This window comes from Mchenga conophoros, linkage group LG6 (assembly GCF_057382185.1).
Source record: "Mchenga conophoros isolate Kocher_MC1m ecotype Shallow Benthic linkage group LG6, M_conophoros_male_GT1.1, whole genome shotgun sequence".
NCBI lineage: Eukaryota > Metazoa > Chordata > Actinopteri > Cichliformes > Cichlidae > Mchenga > Mchenga conophoros.
In genome coordinates this window covers 20,228,385-20,249,642 of record NC_140531.1, presented here as the reverse complement: position 1 = coordinate 20,249,642, position 21,258 = coordinate 20,228,385, and the positions used below count along the sequence as shown (strand labels likewise).

The following is a 21,258-nucleotide window of genomic DNA, read 5'->3' as shown; positions in this document are numbered from 1 at the left end:
AAAGAAAATGAGAAAAGGAAAAAAAACACCTTAATTTAAGATCTCTACCTCTTTTCAGCTTTTGTTTTGTGTAGGTCAAATTTCCACTTCATTACCATGATATTAAGCTTTTTTTTTTCACTCCAAGCAACTTGAATAGTAAATTGATTTTATCCATATCCAAACCAAACAGGTTTACAAAATGATACATTACCATACAACACAACAAAAACCCCGCAGGGAATGAGCAAACACGCTAAATAAACAGATAAACGAGCTGTTGGGTGATTTTGTTTATTTTGCGTCCTGAAGCCTTTGCTCTGTGATCCATCTTTTAACTTGCGCTACTTTGAAGCGTATTTTCCCGATGTATTTATTCCTACTTTTACTGATTCAACAGAAACTTTGATAACAAACGGTGTTTTGATTTGCTCATTGTTATTTTCTGTTTGTGTGAATATTCCAGGCAGTCAGTATGACACACATCTAAATTGATGTGTTGCCCAAATAAGGGCCTGTTAGCACATTGACATATTTCTATTATCTGTCATAATTTTGAGATAAAAAATTAAAAAAATGTGTTTTAATATTTGGTCTTTACTTTCAAATTGTTTTCATTTGAAGCTGTATACAAATGTGCAGTGTAGGATTTATAAAAACATAAAGGTTAAAAATGAGCAAAATAAAAAAGCACCCAATCTGGACCTGTACATATATTCACAATTCTGGCAGCTGGGCAGTAGCAGATTTCAATAACTGTAGTATGTTTTTTTTTTTTTCTTTTTCATTTATTTCTCTCATTATGCCAGCGAAATAAATACTTAATTATGAATATGTAACTTTAAAAGTCTCTCAACTCCTCATTACGTACTTTAAATATTGTAAAATTGAAGTAAAGTCATGATGCTAATTATTGTTTATTGACACTTACTTACTTGGCTTAGTTGGTTTGAGGCTCTTGCCATTAAAACAACAAGCATTAAAACCAATGGATCTTTGCTACTAAAAACCTGATTTAAGATCACTGAGTTCCTGATGCAGGCTATCTGTTGTTTTAGAATCCAAGAAGATGTTTGCCCTCCTTAATGCAATTTACATGATTGATGCTTAGTTACCACATTTAGACACCACACTACCTTTGCTTTCATCTAGGTGTAGACCCGAGTGTCGTCCATTGATCTGTTGCTGTTTGGTAGTATCAAGATAAGGTTGGAAGAGTAGTGGGGAGGGGAGGTTAGACCAGACTTAGGAAATATCCGACTTCTGTTAGCGGGTCAGCTTTTTGTATTCGGCGCTCTCATTGTATGGGACTTCATTTACTTGGGTGTTTGTATCAAGTTTGATGACTGATTTAAGACTGAAGTGCACAGATAGTCTGTCATGTTCTTCACATGGGCAAAAAATGTAAATACAGTTTTTCTCATGTTTGTTAAGAAATTTTGATGAGAAATAATTCAAAATGTGTTGAGATATTTATTTAAAGAAAACAAGGTTGAGGTATAGGAAAGTCAAGGCATCTCCTAAATTAGAAGAGTTCATTGTATGTTAAATAAATCTTTACAAAATTTCTTTTCATGGCACAGATTAACCAAAAAAACATTATAGGGATCTCACCATCACTAAAGTCATCCTGGAAACTTGGATATCTTGTCTGTATGTTTGTTCAGCTCCATTGTCCTAAAATTGGGGGATTGTATAAAAAGAAGTTCCACACTGAACTCATTTTTGGCAGTTTGACTCCAGTAAAGTAAAAAACAGAACGAAGTCTCAAAGTTGCCAAAATGTCTGGGGGTGGAGCAGAGTTAGCAGATGGCTGATTGTAACTTTGGACAATGTTTTCAGAACATCCTGGATTAGGTGGAGATGCAGAAGAGGAAAGATGGACTTGGAAGGCAAACTGACATAATTAGCGTTGAGTTTTAAAGAGGGGATATGAGACCAATTGACTCGGTGAAGACGGCCAAAAAGATGATTGCATCAGAGGAGTAATGACAAAGCTGAGAGTGAGGAGAGTTTGGCAGCGTGGGAAAGCAAAAAAACAACAAAACGAATAGAGCAGCAGGAACAGTCCCAATACTCAGAGGTGCAGGCACAAAAAGCAGGAAACCTTTTTGAACCCACACGAAACGTCATTAGAAGACTATCGAAGCACTTTAACTGCATAGTCAATGTTTCATTGTTGGTCTGTTGTGCTGAATTAGAGCCAAATAAAACTGAGCTCATGTCATTATCCTTTTACTTTTGACTGCACTGTACTGGTTATATTGGGTCTCACTGATTTTTAGCTCATTAATGTGGTTCCACAGTGAAACTTTAGCATCAATTTCTAGCCTAAACCTCAGTGACATCTAGAATGCTCTTCCCTAAAACTCCACTGATACCTGAACTGAAGTACTCTATGTGATGTAGGCGGGGTGTCTATACCAAGAGTGAAAATCATGTAGAGATACTAAATTTCAGCTGTTCCACTTTTGTCAGCACTCTGCATGATCAACGGTGCTCTTGATGTCTGCTCCTGCAGAATTATGCTTGCATGCAGGTAGCCCCTGTGATTCTGTACTGTGTAATTAAAGAGGAGCAGAGACGAAAGGCACACAATTTGTACAGAACTCCAGCGCATGAGCCTCCCCATCTATCTATTCCTTTTGTGCGCACAAATGGCTCCACACATGTACACACGTACAGTACTACAGGGAAAATTTCAGTGTTTTCCCCTTACGTGTGCATAAATATTTCCATGTGTGCAAAACTAATATATAACACCCACAAGCCTTTGAAACATGAAATTTTGAAATGGGGTTATTTCTGCTCTGTACTCTAGAGCAATGGATTTGAAATTAATAAATGAGAGTTTGCCTTCATCCATTTTTTCTATTTTTATCCATTTCCAAGGTCGGGTACAATTTAGGTCTTACAGTATACATGGAAAAACCTCCAAGCGTCTGACTGCTAAAAAATAAACAATTGTCAAATAATAATCATGCTAGCACATCTCCATAAACTGTTTTGCTTTATATACGGACCTATTTGCATTCATTGATTAAAAAATTGTACACACAGGCTCCCAGGTGTGCATAATATGTAGAACAACAAAGTTGTCCTGCTTGTATGGAGGCGCTGATTCACTACGTTTAGTCAGGGTTTGTCTGCAAACAGATAAACAGCAATGTGAATAGAGGGGCCATTGTGTTAGAACAGCCAGTGGCTTGTCTCCAGCACTTCACTTAATAGATGGAGGAGAGGAGGTGCAAATAAAGCATGGTAGAATGATGGAGTGGGTGACAGTGGGAGATTGAGATAGGGGTGAGACAGCATGAGGGGAGACAAGGGTTATCAGTAGAAAACAAGGCAGGAACGAGGGGGTGAACAAGACAACGAGCCATTAAAGGGGAGAGCTGGTGAAGAACTGCAAAGTTGTCATGCTTGAGACATGGCGCTATTAGATCCTTCGGGGTTGTTTTGGTACACGCAGATGAGACGAGTTCCTTTGTTTTTTGTCGTAGGTTACAACAGCATGGCAGAAGTTGAACTGCTTGAATGAAAGCTGGCTCCATTTGTCTCCGGCTCCCTGCTTCTTCTTTGTACATTAATAACTTGGCTTGTGTGTACTTAAAGGTGCTGTTTCAGATATTTTGAACAACTGAGTGCTGCACTAGAACACAATAACCTCACAACGTGCCTCATGACCTTTCTCCATTGAAGGGCTGTGTATGCAATAGCTAAAATACATTTTAAAAAGTAAGAAGAAAAATCCAGTCATTGTGGTACAGTAGCACTTTTTCCTGCTGGGTTCTCTTATTTTACCCCAGGTTTTAATCTAAAATTGTTTTTTTTAATATAAATACTCCGTTATCACCTAGTTGCTCATTGTTGACTAGTTGCTCTTTGCTGCTGCATCAGAAAGAGCACAGAGACTGAAGCAAAACAGTAAACCTGAGGTTGTTAAACCAAATCGGTGAGCTAAAAATGCTAAGTAGTCATTAAAGCTCGAAGGAAAGCTGCAGGCTTTGTATTAATTCTCTGTAGGTTCATGATTACCAATGGCCTCTGTCACGAATACGCCACTTGATTCATTTTTTGATGTAAAAGTTTTGATTTGCTTCTAAATCTGCCCATTAGTTTAGATATACTGGGGGAAAAAACAGTTTTGTTAATGTGGTGAACTTGTGATACTTCCCAGCCTGCGGGGCTGCTGATGCGGTGTTGTCAGGGTCGATCTGTAATGGCTTTTCAGTATTATAATATCCACGCAGTGTTAAGTAGTTTCACAATATTCCGAGGCAACATTAAACACATTAAACGATTTGAAATGGTGTTTGCAGCTGAGCTGGAACTTCCTATTCCCATAACTGACATCTTCCTGCATCACCCTCTTCTTTTTAATTTAAATCCCACTGGAAATATTAGCTTCATCAGAAGTTGTGACCCTTGCACAATTTTCAGTGCTTTGCTTGTTTTCTCCACACTGAGCTTTTAAACATCTGTCATGTTTAGCTTCCAGGTAAAATTCAGATGTTTAACATATGTGTTTGTGAGCTGGAAGACTTGCCTGTAAGATGTGAGATGGAATGTCCAAATTACAAGTGTCATTTATTTTATTATGTGGGTGGATTAATTTCTTTTTGTTTCCTGCTCTGCTTTTCCAGTGACTTGGATTAAGGTTGTAATATGTGCACATACCAGATTTGTTCCACTGTTAAATCAGTTTGGCTGCCTTTCATGGGTGTTGTTTTCCCTCAGGCATGTCATTTTACTATTAATGAACTTACTAGAAGATAATTAGCTGTATTTGATTGAAGTCTAGATTCATGAACTTGACTTTTTCTCATTAAAAAAAACAACAGATATTGGCTGGATACCCTGAGGGCATAATACTAATTCTTAAAGTAGAACTTCACTCTTTTGGATTATCATAAACTATAAAAAAAATAAAATAAATACTGTATGACAATGATTTCATCTTCCAAATGAAATCTTGCATCTCTGTGAAAGTTCAGTTTTTCTTCCTTTAGGTTATAGAAAAGTGAATCTTCTTATATTCAGTGTAAGTTATTTAAAATAATTATCATTGTCAATATGTGCTGGGTCCATGCAAACCAGGTTACTAATTCTGGCCAAGATGAGTGGTTAAAATTGGCCAGAATTTGGCCAGAAGCTTGTTGATGGCTAGTAAATTAGTGGGGATGCATGCATATGTGTTTGAGCCTTTATGCATAATTTTGACGCTACAAGCAGAACTTCCTCTTAACATTAGAGAAAATACTTTTTTGTTTTCAAAATCATTCCATCCTGGAAAAGGAACAGTTGAAAAAACTTGTTCAAAGCTCAAACTCAAACTTCCACTTTTAGTCACTTATTTTGCTGTCCAGCCATCGGGCTGAATGATGCTCTGCTGAGAGATTTACATCAGGTTCAGACACAAATGTATTTAACCGTTGATTTGTGCATTAACATATCAGCTTATTCTGAAGATCACATTGTTGACTCTCTGCCCGTGTTTAGTTTGTTTTTTCTGGAAACCATTAGTGTTTGGTCTGAGTTCAGTAATAGTAACGAGGGAAAGTTAAGGAATGGGGCTAAATGTGTTTTTTTCTGCCTGGCTGTCAGATAGTTGTCAAAAGGTGCTTAGCATCCTTAGGCTTTTGACAGACAAATGTCAAGGGTAATCTATTTGGAATTTTACTGAGTTGATGTATCCTTCAGACACTTGCCATGTATACAGATTTCTCTTTCAACTAACCCTGGATATCAGGCTAATTAAAATCTCCATCCAGTTTCCCAGCACTAAATGTAACTTACTGATCTTGACACCATTCAGAACTTCAACTCTCCAAATGCTTGTAATAAATCAAATATTCCTCCTGAGTCCAAAGTGTTTAATCTAAGAATCTCAAAGTTATTAACCCTCAGTAGGACCTACAGCCATTTTTCATCCACAGCGTTTTTTAATATTAGGCCATTTTCACTGTGTTGAATAGAATATAGCCAAACCTTCCAACCCTTTTTTTTTTCTTTAGAATTGCCGTCTCCGTTTATTCGATTAGCTTAAGGTGGCTAAGCTAAAAACCGCCATCCACATGAGGCGCTAGAGCCATAAATCGCCCCATTGAAACCCATTATAAACGCTATTTTTCACTGCAGGATTTATACCGTAAGCATCTCGCGATGGCTTAAGTTTCATTTCCGTTTTGGAGAAGAGGCCTTAGAGTTGTAATTTTTTTATTTGGCCACCGGGTGGCGCCCTTGCTTCACATTTGACGACTGCTGGAAAACAGCGGGCTGCCTTAACAGACCTGTGGGAAAAGAAGACTCATTTGCGGCTTGCAGCACCGGCTTCGCCCGCTGATCGGGCGGGACCATTTTCTGTCCCCAGGTCGTTGAGAGGGTGCAAATTTTTTTTTACTCAACCGGAAATGACGTATTTGTTGTCACGTGGTACCGGACGTGTGTGCTGGAGAAATGCGTCCCACGAAAAAATGCCCCGGTTCTTTGTCGCGACTTAGCCGGGAAGATGCACCTCTGTCGGCCTAGAGAAGGAGCATTGGCCGCCTGGAGAACATTTCCGGCTCCGGAAAAAAAAATTGTAAGTGGATCGAAATTAATTTTGGTGCCGATCTTTAGTCCATCTAAAGGCCTAATTATAATAACAAACGAATATTACTTCAAATGGGTTTTTTTTGAAAATATTTACTTTTTTGTTTTTTGGGGCTAAAAAAACGGCGCTCCTGTAATAAACCTGGGATTTAAAGGGTTAAAACAACGAAAATATAATTAAAACTTCATATATATATTTCAAGGAGAAGTAGGTCTAAAATATTGGCTAATTTGAAATGGAAAAATATTAATGTATAATCTTTTTATAGCACTTTTTATGGCGTGGTCGATTTTTGCCTCTAGGACCTCCATAAGGGGTACTTTTTTTTAGACTTACCAAGGGTTAAGGTTGCAGGGAGGCAGAAGCCTATCCCAGCTCTTCTAGGACAAGAAGCGGGATTATACGAGATGTTACTAAATGTTATAGGAAATGAACATATTTTTGTTTTTAAGATCAAGTAACTATATGAGTAGTATGGTCACTTTTCCATAGACTTCTCTCAGACTCTTTTTCTTTTTCAAACCACAGGAGTCACCACTGCTGGTGTTAGAGGGCAAGTTTAAAACCGTTTCTCACTAGTGTTGCCTCAGACCTGGAATTCGATTCAATTCAATTCAATTCAATTTTATTTATAAAGCGCCAAATCACAACAACTGTCACCTCAAGGCACTTTATACTGTAAGGTAGACCCGACAATGATACATACAGAGAAAAACCCAACAATCATATGACCCCTATGTCGTTAAAATGAGAGATTGTAGTTTCTTTGTAGAGAATATTTTGATACAAATATAAATATACAGTATGCATGTGTTTTTAAATGATCTTATTATTTTAAGTGAGGATATATTTGAACTGTATCCCTACATTTGGTTAACATGCATCCCCGTGGGCTTACAACTCCAAACAGCAGGCTGTGACTCCCAAATCACTCCTCTCATTCTCAATTAATTGAACTCATTAGAGCCTTTAAATTGCAGATTTAAAGATATGCCGTAAACATGGGAGCCAGCACAACAGGAAGCTAGCTTTTTTATTCGTAATTAGAGGGATAATTGGCACTTTATTTCTACAATTCAGGTTCAAACACATCTAGACTCCCTGGAGGCTTACTACAGAGTTTCACTATTTGCAGTGATGTTTGAATTGTGCCCATTTAAATGCAGAGCCACTGACTGCCTCCACGATGAGCTCCTTGCAAATGTCATATCATGAATATTCATTTGTCTCCCCAGTTTTGTTTTGTTCAATAATCTCTGGTGAGGGATTGCAGTGTGGGTATTGAGGAGGAAGACAATTTGCCTTACCTTCAGCTAGTTTTCAATGAGTTTTGGATTACATGTTTCTAACGCAGTTTCACTGCACTCGTAATTAATTAGTGATTAGTCTGTTCAGCCTGCGCAATCTCGTCTCTGCAGGCCATTCCTGTGGAGCATAGTTTAGACTATTGTATGTGGGGGAAAAAATATCTTTTCCTTTAGTTACCACTATATTTTTCCATTGTAGACATTATAGTGTAATTAAATGATTAAATAATTTTTATGAAGTCTAAAATATTTGGACTTTTTACTTTAGTAGTTGTTTTTCTCCAATATTCAGAAGTCATATTTGTTATCATACAAAATAATCAGAAGCCATATATTCAATTTATTTGTTAAGTAATTATATTCTTTTATTCTTAATATTCTTTTCTAGAGACTGCAGTCTTGTTCATCCACTCTTATGTGGATTTTTTTTTTAATCATTTTTGTTAACAGTTTGGAAATGGTTTGACTAGAAATCCCCCCCCCCCCTTTTTTTTCTTTCAAATTTTAACAGTCCATCTATTTTATTTTATTTTTTTTACCCCTATGGTTGGACATTCCTGTCAGTCTCCCCCTCTACTCTTCCCCCACTTGCAAACAAGACCCCAAGCTACTGGAACTCCTCTGAGACCGCACCTTATCTCCAGCCCTATTGGACAATTCATCCTTTCCAAGATGACCACCATCACTGTAGATTTGGAGGTGCTAATTTTTATTCTAGCTGTTGATTGCAAGACCGACCATGTTCAAGCTGGTTAAGACATAACCAAGAAAAAAAAAGCCAATAAAGCCAAAAACCAGAATAGTCTGTAACAATAATCCATAATAATCTTGAAGAACTCCTCACAGGACAGCATGAAGTTTTACAGTCATATGAATTCTCTAAATCAGGGGTGCCCAATCCCGGTCCTCGAGAGCTACCGTCCTGCAGCTTTTAGATGCATCCTTGTTCCCACACACCCGAATCAAATGAATGGCTTGTTATCAGGCCTTTGCCAAACATGATGGCATGCTGAAGAGGTAATCAAACCATTTGATTCAGCTGTGTTGGAGTAGGGATGCATCTAAAAGCTGCAGGATAGTAGCTCTCGAGGACCGGGATTGGGCAGCCCTGGTCTAAATCCATAAAACTCATATAGACCGGTTGGGCAAACCCTGTGCCCAACCGGTCTATATGTAGCTAGAGTAAGACAGACAAGATGTAGATAAGGTGAAGAGCTCGTCCAGTGTACAAAAAGACAAAGTCAAAACTGTTACATATCAGTTTGGAAGTTTTTACCATTGGTGTTGGTCCACAGCCACGTTCAGGTCGCTCCAGAGATACTAATCTGGATTTAGGTCCAGAGGTTTCCTGAAGCAACGGTTTCCTTTGTGACTTTTGAGATCCTTTGTACTTTAGAAAAGGTTTTGTCAAAGGATTGCTCGATATTTTCCTGCATCCATTTTTCCTTTTGTCCTTGTCCCAGACACTGTCAAAGAAAAACATTCCCACAGCATGATGTGACAGCCATTTATTTTAAACTGTAGCATTGCTCTGAGAAAAAGATTTAGTTTCTCGTAGTCTGGAAGCTATTTTTTGGCAATCTCCCAGTGGACTGTCATGATCTTTTTTTGGGAGAAATGGCTTCTGTTTGGCCAATCGACCATATGGTTACCTGCGTGACCAAAGTCTTTCGTCCCAAAGGATGTTTTGATGGTTTCCTTTGACTCAACATGTACGTCCACTACAAACATTTCACATATTATTATAAAATGTTGCATTTCACTGTGTTAATTTATAATTACAAGTGGAAACGAGGAGATGCTAATCTGGTTACCTTTATTTTGGGTTATGTGTGGAAAGCAGAGCCTCCAAAAATGAATGAATGTCACATAATTAATTGATTACTAATATTTTCCATAGCAGTCTTGAACTAATTGAGTAACTTAAATTAGCAATGGAGAGCTGAAATCTGCAGCTTGATACTTCATTCTTAAATATGGCATGCATCTGTCTTGTTGATTTACTATGTGAGCTGGCATATTTTGCAGTATGCACGCTCTCTCCTTCTGTCTGTTTTTCTTTTTCCATGTTTCTCCCTTTTCGCTTCCTACCTTCCTTTTGTTTCTGTTCAGAGCCTCTATAATTTCAGGTCATAAGCATTGCTTTGACACAAAGGACATGTTTTCAACTTTATTTTCACAAACTCCTGACAGCAAAATTAAAGTATTTTGCTGTTCCCATCATTATGTGTCACCTCACTGGAATTTCTGTCTTTGTAAGCACAGGCTCAAAGAAAAGCTCAAACCTTTTTATTCAGTTCTGTATCGATTGAACTATAATAGATGATGTGTCATATTTGGTTTTAGTGAGTACCATAAAATGTGCTCTTTATATAGGAGGGACCTCCCCCATTGCCCACATCTAATTTGGCTCAAAGCAAGGTTGTGGATAGACTTTGGCATGCATGTCTCAGTTGCTTTTGTTCAACACCTTGTTGTTAGTTGTGTTTTCCCTTGTGTATTTTAGACCCTCATGGTGTAGGATTACACTGATAAAGGCGAGAATCGTCTTTTATGCACGTGTTTTGTCTGTTTCTGTGTCTGCAGATCTTTTTACAATAAACATATATCACCTAGGCTGCAGGAGCGACCTACCTTGATATTTTGATAACTGTAGATTCTTTTATCTACACTAATGTGTATCAGGCTATTTTTGGTTTGGAATTTGTGAGAAGAGGTTTGAGACTGAGTTTAACATCAGTGTTCGCACGATTTGTGCCTTTAGTATGCAGACAGCTCCGTAAGACAGAATAATGACTCGTAAATCCTCCTCTAATTATCCAAAGGGCACGTGTGGTGTTTGTGGCCAGTCTGTAATCCCTTGATTCTTGTCCCACATTCCTAAATAGGAATGTCTGTGTAGCGCCAACACATTTGTGGATATAACGAGGACGCAGATAAATATTGAGACAAAGTGTCTGCTTTCTATCACTTAATTAAAATGTGAGCTGGAGAGCCAAAGAAAGCTAAAGGAGCAATGATTTTTATTCCATCAAAACAGAGTATTTGTTGTTAAAATCTTGCTTTTAAGCTCCAGGAGTGTGTTTGTTTCTGCAGTGACAATAATAAGGTTACATTTCTCTATTTCTCTATTCAGAGGGGCCCTGCCTTTGACAACCCAATATTTCTGTAAGGACACAGAGAGCAAAAGGGACACCAGTTGGCTGGTGTCCAACTAGCCTTTATTTATACTTGAGTTAGCACTGCAAAACTAGGGCTAAAAGCCATTCTGGCTGGAAGATTTTACAAAGGTTGCAGGCCAAAAGACATTGACACAGCCCCCCAACGATGCCAGCTTTATGCCATATACTCCCTGACTTTGACAGCTCTGGCAGAGTGTAGAGTGCTGAGAGTGTGCGCTGAATAAAAACAAACTACTTAGTTTAAATGTACAACTGTGGAGGAAGACTTTGAGGAGCCGTAACAGAAAGAACAGGTGAAATTAAGCATTTTCTAGACTTAACATACTTGTAGCTCTTTGTAGCCTGAAGAAATGTTAAAAAAGTGTTTTTTATTTAATCTATTTTCCTCACGTCTTGAAAGTGCAGTTTTGAAGAACACAATCATTTTATTACATTTCATTTAAATGTGTTTCTATGTTGTTTTCAATATTGTAATGATGTATAGTGTTAGATGCTGTTACTGATAATAAGCTATTTTTTAAACAAAAGATTCCTACTTTCAAAGTCAAAATTCCCAAAATCGTTTTTTAACCATTCTGTTTACTAAAGTTTTCAATTAAATAAAAGCATTTGAATCATCTTCCCTTAATTACATTGTTCTATTCTCATTTACACAGCTCTCAAAATTCTTTAATCTACAGAAGTTTATTGTAGTGCTTTCTTTCCTTGAAAAACTCATAACATGTGACCTTCTTTAGGTTCCAGTACCTCATGAAATGGGACAGATTGATTTGCTGTGGTAAAAATATATATAAAAAACACATTTCAAGTACACAAACGGTGTGTTCCTTGTGAAGATAGTTTACCAGCGTGTCAGCCTTTGGATGGCCTCAGGTTATTTGTTTCTCTGAGCTGTGAATGTGCTGGTCCAGATTACAGCTCTGTGGTCATTGAATCTTCTGCAACAATGTGCTTGTGGCTATTACAGGATGGATCGATTACGAACGATCCGAGTTTTAAAGCAAAAGAATGTAGGAGTTTTTCCCCTGCCACATCCACTTTAAACAGGGCAGCGAACGGTGCCCAGGAGACCGACTGCAAGCCAACATTTAGACTATGCAATCAATGGGAGCCGAAAGGAGAGTTATTGATCTGTCTTCTTTGACGTGCCATTATTAAAATGTCACATTGTTATAATGATGGCTAAGATATTCAATGCTATCTCCATAAGTGTTGAAATGATACAGTAGCTAAGCTTGTCGTGGTGTTGCTTTTGTCTCTCTTTAACCATCCAGAAATCTTTGAGAATAAGCACTATGTATACTTTCAAAATATCAATATTCAAAACACACTTTCTTTGATGTGAATGGAAGTGATGTCAAGCCCAACGAGCAATGTCAGAAGGCTGAAATTACCTACAAATCACTACAGGATAGTTTAGTTTCTTATTGCAGCTGGAGTGGTGTCAGAGATGGTCCGAGTCATTGCCGACAGTTTGCCAATAAAGGCAAACTTTTCGTGTTTTCCTGTTTTATGAAATCAATATTTTACTATTGGATAAATGTAATTCTGTCAATTTAATCTGCCTCACTGTAGTTTCAGTTCTGCGTCCCTGATGCACCTTTCCCTTTTTAGAAGTTAAAGAAAACAGAAGAGAGCTATTTTTTTTTTTTATCTGAAGCTTTGATTTTAAATTGGAATAATAATTGGTAGAGATACTAGTTTATCTCCACTCATTTTTGTTTAATTTGGCATGGGTGATTGTCAGCAAGAGATCGCGTTGTGTGTGGGCTGAACATGGTGAAGATAAGCTATTTTATATATACAAAAGCTGATTGAGCAAGTTAGTAAAACTGTGAGGATACAAAAACTCAAACACCAGGAAAATGTTCTAACATTATTTAACACACAGCATTGGTTATGGAGGGTGGATAGCACCACTATAACAAATGGATGATACCGGCTGCAGTGGTGCGGGTTACTCATGGGAGGAGAACAGATCACCTAACCCCATATGCAGCCCACTTAATTTTACAGGCAGCTCATTTATAAAGCAGACTTAGGTCAGTTTTCATCCCAGTTATGGCATAAAAAGAACAATATGTGTAATTAAAAAAGTTATGATGTGGAAGTAACTGTAGCAAAGCAAAGTCTAGACACATGACTGGTGGTATGAAGTGTTTGTGCTCTGGTGCTGTGTTTGATTTGTGCCACATGTAGTGCTGTGCATTATGGCCAAATCTGACATTAGATCTAAATTGTGTCTACAGAGACAGTGATTTTTTTTTATTGCTAAGGAAAAAGGAAAACAATAGATTGGAATTTATACATTTTTGCCAATTACTAATTTTTCAGTTGTAATTTATTAATAAATGGTTCCAACATAATTTCAGATGATAACTGGTGTATTTCAGGAAACACGTTTGTTATGTCTGGTTGAACGCTCATATTGAAGCAAGGCATTGCACACAGATTGGGAATGTGTCACGACCTGTTGGAGGGACAAAAGGAGTTCCATAATTTTCCCAACCTCTCGCCTACAGCTACGCGTACAGCTAGGTCATGTTTTGATAGACATTCCAGCACTGCTTAAGGATGCACAATGAGAAGTTTTTTCCTCGTGTTTATTTTCATTACCTTTTGTTTTTCTTGTCACTACAGTCTTACACAGATGTGCTGAAAAATCTTTGAGTGACGCCAGGATATTTTTTTCTTTGACAGCTTGACAACAATTGAAGCTTTCAGTGATCGTCAGTAAGATTTTATATCTTTACTGCTCAGCGTTTCTCCTCATAGCTTCAAACCTCTTGGCATGTGTTGTTAAAGCTTTCAGGATTTCCCCCATATTATTTACACAATGACTGGCAAACCTGTCCACCTCCACCTTTAACTTCCCATTATAGGCTCCAGTCTCCTTGCCCTTCTAAAGGATACGTGTGAATATATGGCGTGATAATTACACTGTTGGCTGAATTTGGATTTTTTGCCTGTCATTAATAACCAACATTCAACACGCTGCAAAGACATGCCAGAGCTCATTTCCTCATTCATTAGCTAGCAGATTTCCATAATGATGAACATATGGCCAAATGCACCAGTGCGTAAACTTATAAATGCCAACAATATGTTCAGCTTTTGAATTAGGGAAAAGAAGTTGACAAGCTAACAATTCTACCTGCCATATACAGAAACATTGGGTTCCTGACAGAATAAAAATATGTTGAATGTCCCTTTAACTCCACAGAAATTAATATTAGGGTTGCAAATCTAACACTGGAGAGAGAACCCGTATTTGTGCAAAGGTTTTCCACCTTCCTCACCAGTCTCCTTCTGATGTCATAATTATAGATCGCAATGAACGGCAGCTACAAGTGCACGTGTCAGCAAACTGCACGAAAAAAGAACAAGTTAACAAAGACTTAGTTTGTGCTTTAAGGGGGACCTGCTTGGTGCTTCGGCGTTGTTAAGACATTACAACATGATGAAATATTTCCCTTTTAGAGGGAGGGTGTTTGCTGACAGGCAAATAGCAAATGTGTAATTAGCTTTGTGAAATTAGAGTTTTAATTAGCTAAGTGACAAATGCCTTACATGAACAAAATATTTGGCGTATTTTCATTAGTTGCAGTGGAATGGCCATTTAAAGTAGACATCGAATTTTAATTACTATGATCATAAAGTCATCAATGATGTGGTTTTGAAAAAAGTACATGCAGGACATGTTTTTCTTACCCCGTGTGCTTTTATGCCTTTCATATCCTGGCAGGCATTTGTCAAAGTCTTTCTAATCCATTTTTACTTTAGTGACTGAGCTCCAGGCAGTTCATTTATTAAGTGGTCAGAAGCACTCTTTATTTGGGTCTATGTGTGCAAGTCACACTCTTCTAGTCCCATGTCGTGCCTGCAATATAGCTTGTTTTCTGTCACCCAGCAATGAAACAGGAGCTGTGGTTACATCAGCCAGTCTTTCACTGGTATGAGGCGCACAGACCTTTTTATTGTTATTATTATTTATAGAGCATTTTTGGCCTAGACAGTGAAAGAATTGAATATTTTATTCAGCAGTTATGACAGGCTGAGCTGCAGGACTTGGTGTTTACAGGTTACGGCTTCATATTAGTTTTTTTTTTTTTTTTTTAAGGATCTTCGGTTTTGGCACTTCCAACTCCCACAAGATCTGTTGACACTCTGCCGTATTCATGGCTACTTAAGCCGGATCCAGGCGTTCACAGCACGTTCAGAAGAACTGCCGAAGTGGTTGTGAAGATGATCCACACTGTTAGCATTTCATTTTCGGAAACACTTGAGCACATTCGGTCTCCCTGTGCTTATATCAACAGATATATAACTATATCGGTACTTGGATATGACTTCATTATTCGATTTATAGTTATGCAAACATGTATTCAGTTGAATGCAACAGTTCCCTCTTCAAACTTCAGCCTTTCTTATTTCAAAATCAATATGTGCATTTCTCTTTTCACCCTGGTGACCATCATAAAGTCTCTCCTTTGTTTGTCTGTACTTTTCTGTGTTTGTTTCCTTCCAGTAGACTGTATGGTATGAAAAATATACAACATATATTTTAACTGAATGCAGTATTTAAGTTTCCTTCCATAGTTACCATGTCAAAGAATAAACCAGTGTTTTATTTACTTTATATGTATACTGACACATAAATTACTCGTCTCAGACCATTAAACACCATTTACAGTCAATATTATAACATTTGTTCCTATATATTAAAAAAATAATCTCATCCTATTATTATATACAGCTGCCCCAAATCATATTGTCAAAGCATTATTGTACATAAGCCTAATGGAGATAATGACTCTAAAATTGCCCATGCACTTTGCAGCACCTCTGTCAGATAAAGACTATTTAAAAATGGAAAACACTGAACCCACACAGAGATTTATATTTACATAATTTAGTATGCTTAGGTAAATATTTATATTTATTGCAACAATATCTAAATGTACATTCACTGCCACAATATTAAAGACATACAAAATACTGTATTCTATTCTTTATAGTTCTTTTTAGCCATATGCTTGCATGCCATGGAAAGCTGTCCATATGTGATTCGCATAATGAGTTTCTCTGGAAGTTGTCGCTTTTCTGGCTCGCCATCTTTTCACATGACATCCTGTGACTTCATATTTCGTGGTTGTAAATGGATTACTCTGTCAGGGAACATTGTTGCAGACATGCTCCACTCTTGGAAATTCATTTCCTCTATAGCAGCAGAACCAATAGCGTCATCCAGCAGATAGCTCCTGTAGGTTTTGGTACACGTCTGAGGCTGAGTTACTCTGGCATGTGCACGTTACGTGAACATATGGAAACTTTCTATCCCAATGGTGTTAGGGATTAAATGGAGCAGGATCTCTATGTAAAAGGTGGTACTTTTAACAGTTGATGGCATGCATGGGTATTTCCGGGCACACAAATGCGCTGTCCTAAATTCAAATGCAAATCAGACTCTGGGAAATAAAAAAGAGTTGGAGAATTTTTTTTGTTTTCCAAAGAGAACATTCTCCTACATTTTTGCCACTCTGGCAGTAAATAGTTAGCAATTTCTCCAAACAAACATGGAATCCAAAAATGTAAAATATTGAAGTCAAACATTAAATAATCTCAACTTTAAATCTCAAACCAGCCCCTTCTTATATTTGCTTTTTAAACCAGCATGTCCTCTTAGAGATGGTAGTTGGATCCTGCAGAATACAGAGGTCCCGTGTGCCACAGAAATGTGTTTACATTCTAATCTGTGTGATGGACCTCCCTGATAAGGAAGGCAGTTCTGCAGCATCAGGGGAAAAAGGCAGTAGATCGGGGCTCAGTGCCAGCAGCAGAAGTGCTAGGCACCTTTTAGCAGCAGAGGACACACATATTAATGGATCCTGTGTCTCCCTCCAGTGATGCTGCCACAGCATGTTTTCTCCTCTCTGAGCTTTGGGAGATGTCAAAGCAGAGTCAGCCTCCTACGAAAACAGAAAACTTGTTTCTGTGATACCAAGCCTCTTACTAGGTTTGTCATCTCTGGCTTTGTGCCTGGAGTTATCTGGGTGGGATGGCGTCCGTGCACCTGTTCATAACCTCCGCCAACATCAGTGTGCTTGCTTTCGGCTCGCATTCGCCTGCGGAAGGAGGTTAAACACAAAACTCTTTGAGAAGAAAACACCTGAACCCCATCAGATTCCAACCAAAGGAACATGTCAGCAGAATATACTGAGAGGTCAAGGAAACATAATCCGGAACAAAGAAGTAATTACGTTTCTCAACCGGAGACTGGGATTGTGGTTGTGTAGTATAACCAATGAATAAATATTTTCTCCCATGTAGACAGGTAAAGCAGAAAATCCAAAATTATTGTTTTGGTCTTACATTGTATTTAAGCATATATACAGTGTGTAAGCTATGGATAGCAGAGTGATTATAAATCCATCAATTAAACTTGCATTTATGTTTTGCCCGATTATACTGATTTTAGACATCAATCAGGCATTATGACACTGTTTATGACTTCACCTTGACATCTGTTAGTGAAGCAAACGCTGGCCTGTGTGGTCAAGACGAGCTGCCGTAGCTCAAACTGCCAAAAAGGTTCATGTTGGTTCTGATAGAAAAGTGTCAGAATACACAACGCATCACACTTTGTTGCACCAACAATGAGTAGGCGAGCATCAGAACTGAACCACAGAGCAATGGAAGGAGGTGGCCTAGTCAAATGAATCATGTTTTCTTTTATTTCACGTTGATGGCCGGGTGTGTGTGCATTGCTTACCAAGGGAAGACCGCATCATAATGAACTATAGGAAGAAGGCAAACCAGCTGAGGCAGTTTTGATGCTTGCAATGTTCTGCTGGGAAACCTTAGGTCCTACCATCCATGTGGATGATACTTTAACACGGACCTACCTGAGCATTGTTGCGGGCCATCTACACCCTTTCATGGGACCAGTATTCCTTGAAGGCTGTGGCCTCTTGTTTCAGGAATGGTTTGACAAGTTCGAGGTGTTGACTTGTTCCCCAGTTTCCCCAGATCTCAGTCCAATTGAGCATCTGTGAGATGCGCTGGGCAAAAAAAGTCTGATCCATGGGAACTTAAGGAAGCTGTGTCTGAAATCTTGGTGCCAGATACTACAGCACGCCTTCAGCGGTCTAGTGGAGTCCATGCCTCAATGGGTCAGGACTGTTTTGGCAGCAAAAGGGAGACCAACACAATATCAGGCCGTAAAGTTATGCCCAATCAGTTATGATGTGTTTTTCTTCTTGTTTTAAGAAAACATGACATTCTTAATGAATATCTGTAAATGTGACAATTGTTTGTCTACAACAAGCCATGTTTCAGCGTTTTCGCCAAGCTTCTTTTTTTTAAACTCTAATTTCCTGTTTCAGGTGAATAGATTCAGTCCTTGCTGTCAGTCTTCTACCCATAAAAGATAATTTATGCATGGTTTTCTAATTACTTGGCATAATGCTGTAAAGGACAGTGCCTAACTAATGGCTGAAATGTTGGGTTAGTAATGATAGAGGAGAGTTGAGTTAATGTGTACCTGTCAAACAGCTCTGCTTGCAAGTGGATCATTTGGGCTGAGCTAGGTGGTAGTGGCAGGCAGTTTCTGTCATACTTGTGATTGCTCCAGCTGGTTTCACTTTATAAGTAAAGTGACTGAGGGATAGAACATCTAGTTGGGATGCATGAGGGGGGGAAAAGTGGAGAAGAAAAAAAATCTCTGTAGATGGGTCCTTCTCAGAGTGAGCTTTGTGTGAATTACATGGTTTGTGATTGGTTTTCTTTTGTAAGTTAGGGTTTGGATAAGACCTTTGAGGCTTCTGTGTCACAATTGCTATATTTTATTTGACCAAGCTTTATTCGGGCACAGTGGTTGTATTCACTACCCTTTATGTTATTATTCCTTAGCTAGCAACCCTGGCATCATGTCGTGATGTACTTGTGAAACTATTCATTCAAGCAGAGGGCCCAACCTCAACCCTCCTGTTTGATAAATAAGCCTCTGTATTCAATATAAGATGGTTGTTACAGAGCAGAGGTAGAGCTTTAAATCAGAATCTGAAACCTTTTGTTGTCATTAAACATCAGATGTTTGATTAAATTAGAATTATGTATTAATAAATGTATATGTAGAAGAAAGGTCAAATGAAAAATACACTGTTTATTCTATTGTGGTGGGGCGTGGTTTGCGGTGCCGTGCAGGGAGGGCGGACGCACCTGCACGGCATCCTTAATCACGCCCGCCTAGTTAAAAACACGGGGACTCATGGGTTTGGGGTGTTGTGGTGTGACGTGAATTAAATAAAGATGGCTCTGAACGTTGCTCTGTGGTCCCGCCGTGCCTTATTCACGCCACATCTATTCTACAGGGTTACATATAAGGATATAATAAAAAAAAAAACCTTAAAATGTGGTAAATACACCCCGAGATGCATTGTGATTATTTATAAAACACAAACCAAAGCAAAAAAAAGCAGAAGCAGTGTGTAAAAAATTAAGTACACCCCTTGATTTAGTGGCTTGTAGAACCATCTTTAGCAGCAATAACTTGAAGTAATGGTTTTTAGACTTTATCAGACTCACAGAGTGTGAGAGTCTAAAAGTGTTGCTTCAGCACATTGAGATTTGTGGGCATTTGTTTATGTGCAGCTCTCTTAAGGTCCCACCACAGCATTTCAGTCAGATTGGGGTCTAAACTTTGACTTTTGACATTGACTGTTTTCTTTTTCAGCCATTTGCTGCTGTGAGTGGGATTATTGATGCATTTCAGGACTGCCAGTCCTCACATTTGACTCTAGAATACTTTGGTATACATAGAGGAGTTCAATAAACTCCTTGACTCGATGTGTTATGGGTGTTTTTGTTGCATAGTTTATAGTTTGGCCACCACTCTGCAGCATCCCTGCTGGAAACACATGTTTGGAAAGTAACAACCAGTGCAAGCAGAGTCAGGCATACTGTAAACAAGCATTTAACTACATATAGCATATTTTGTGTGTCTGAAAAGAAATTGTCCAATATATTGAAATGTTGTTGTTGTTGTTTTTTTTTTTTTTTGTAACCAAACCTTTGGCGTGCCATGGTCATGGTAAAAGTCTGTCTGTGTCTGTGCTAAACGCCACCTTGCACGTCCCTCACAGGCTCAGAGAGGTAGCGAGAGAGGCATCATAGGTTAATGCCTTAATCTTATCGCAAATTAGAAACAGAGTCGATAAGATAAAATGCCAATGTGTTCATGTTATTGCTGTTAAGGGGATTCTCTAATGAGCTGAGCACCTCACAAACATGCACAAGAGGCATGCGCAGTCGTAAACTGGTGAGAGCCTGAGAGTTAACGTGACTGTATGCAGTCACACTCGTATCATGTTGAAACCAGTACTCGGTCTGACCTGGTGAGATTTCCATCAAGACTTTTGTGGGAAAGTGAAGTGCTAAGTGAAGTGCGTCTTCAGACTTGAAGCACACGGGCTGTCGGATTAATGGAAAGGTCTGTCAAAATGGGCCAAGCTTGTCTTATCAGCTTTATCAGTAAAGATAAGCTGGTGATGTTTTAAAGCTCCCGTGTCCTGCGTCTTTCACATCAAACATTACACACAGCTAATCTGCACTGCATTTTTGCATCCCTGGCATACCTAGTGACGCCCCAGACATCCATTCCTGCACCGTCAAATCTTATCATGCTTTGCATGTTAATTTAAAATTAAAATCTAGTTCTGTTCACAGCCTTCAGAAACCTTCTATTTTAAGGCCTTTTTGGAGTTGAGCTGTGCATATATAGAAATATCTGTAGCTGTGTAAATTACCCATCCAAACGAAGAGCAGTCTTCTCAGTATCCTGCCGATGTTTCTCTGTATTCACTTATGGTTTGTGCTCTCCCTATAACTGTGATCAGCTCAGTAACAGCCAGTGCGAGAGGCTGAATGGCTCCTTTGTGAAATTTCCCATTTGTGGCAGAATGAATTTTTTCTCCTCTCCTGTTATTGTATATGAAGCAACGTGAGCTAGATATGAGTATAGGAGTATTTTGATTTTGCTATACCAGTCGTCTGATTATGAGGGTGTGACTCAGGGGTAAATGAAACACTCATCACTCTAGATTTATGGACCAGAGATGGTGTCCTCACAGCGTGTCAACGGCTCACTGCCGACGTGACGTGCTGGAAAACGGAAGATGCAGGAGGCTGCAGTGCG

General features: G+C 38.6%; 1 protein-coding gene across 3 annotated transcripts in view; it reads left to right on the top strand.

Annotated features, from left to right (window-relative positions):
- Nucleotides 1–21,258, top strand: part of gstcd (glutathione S-transferase, C-terminal domain containing) — a 52,465-nt gene that overhangs the window by 10,373 nt on the left and 20,834 nt on the right. The window lies entirely within an intron of this gene.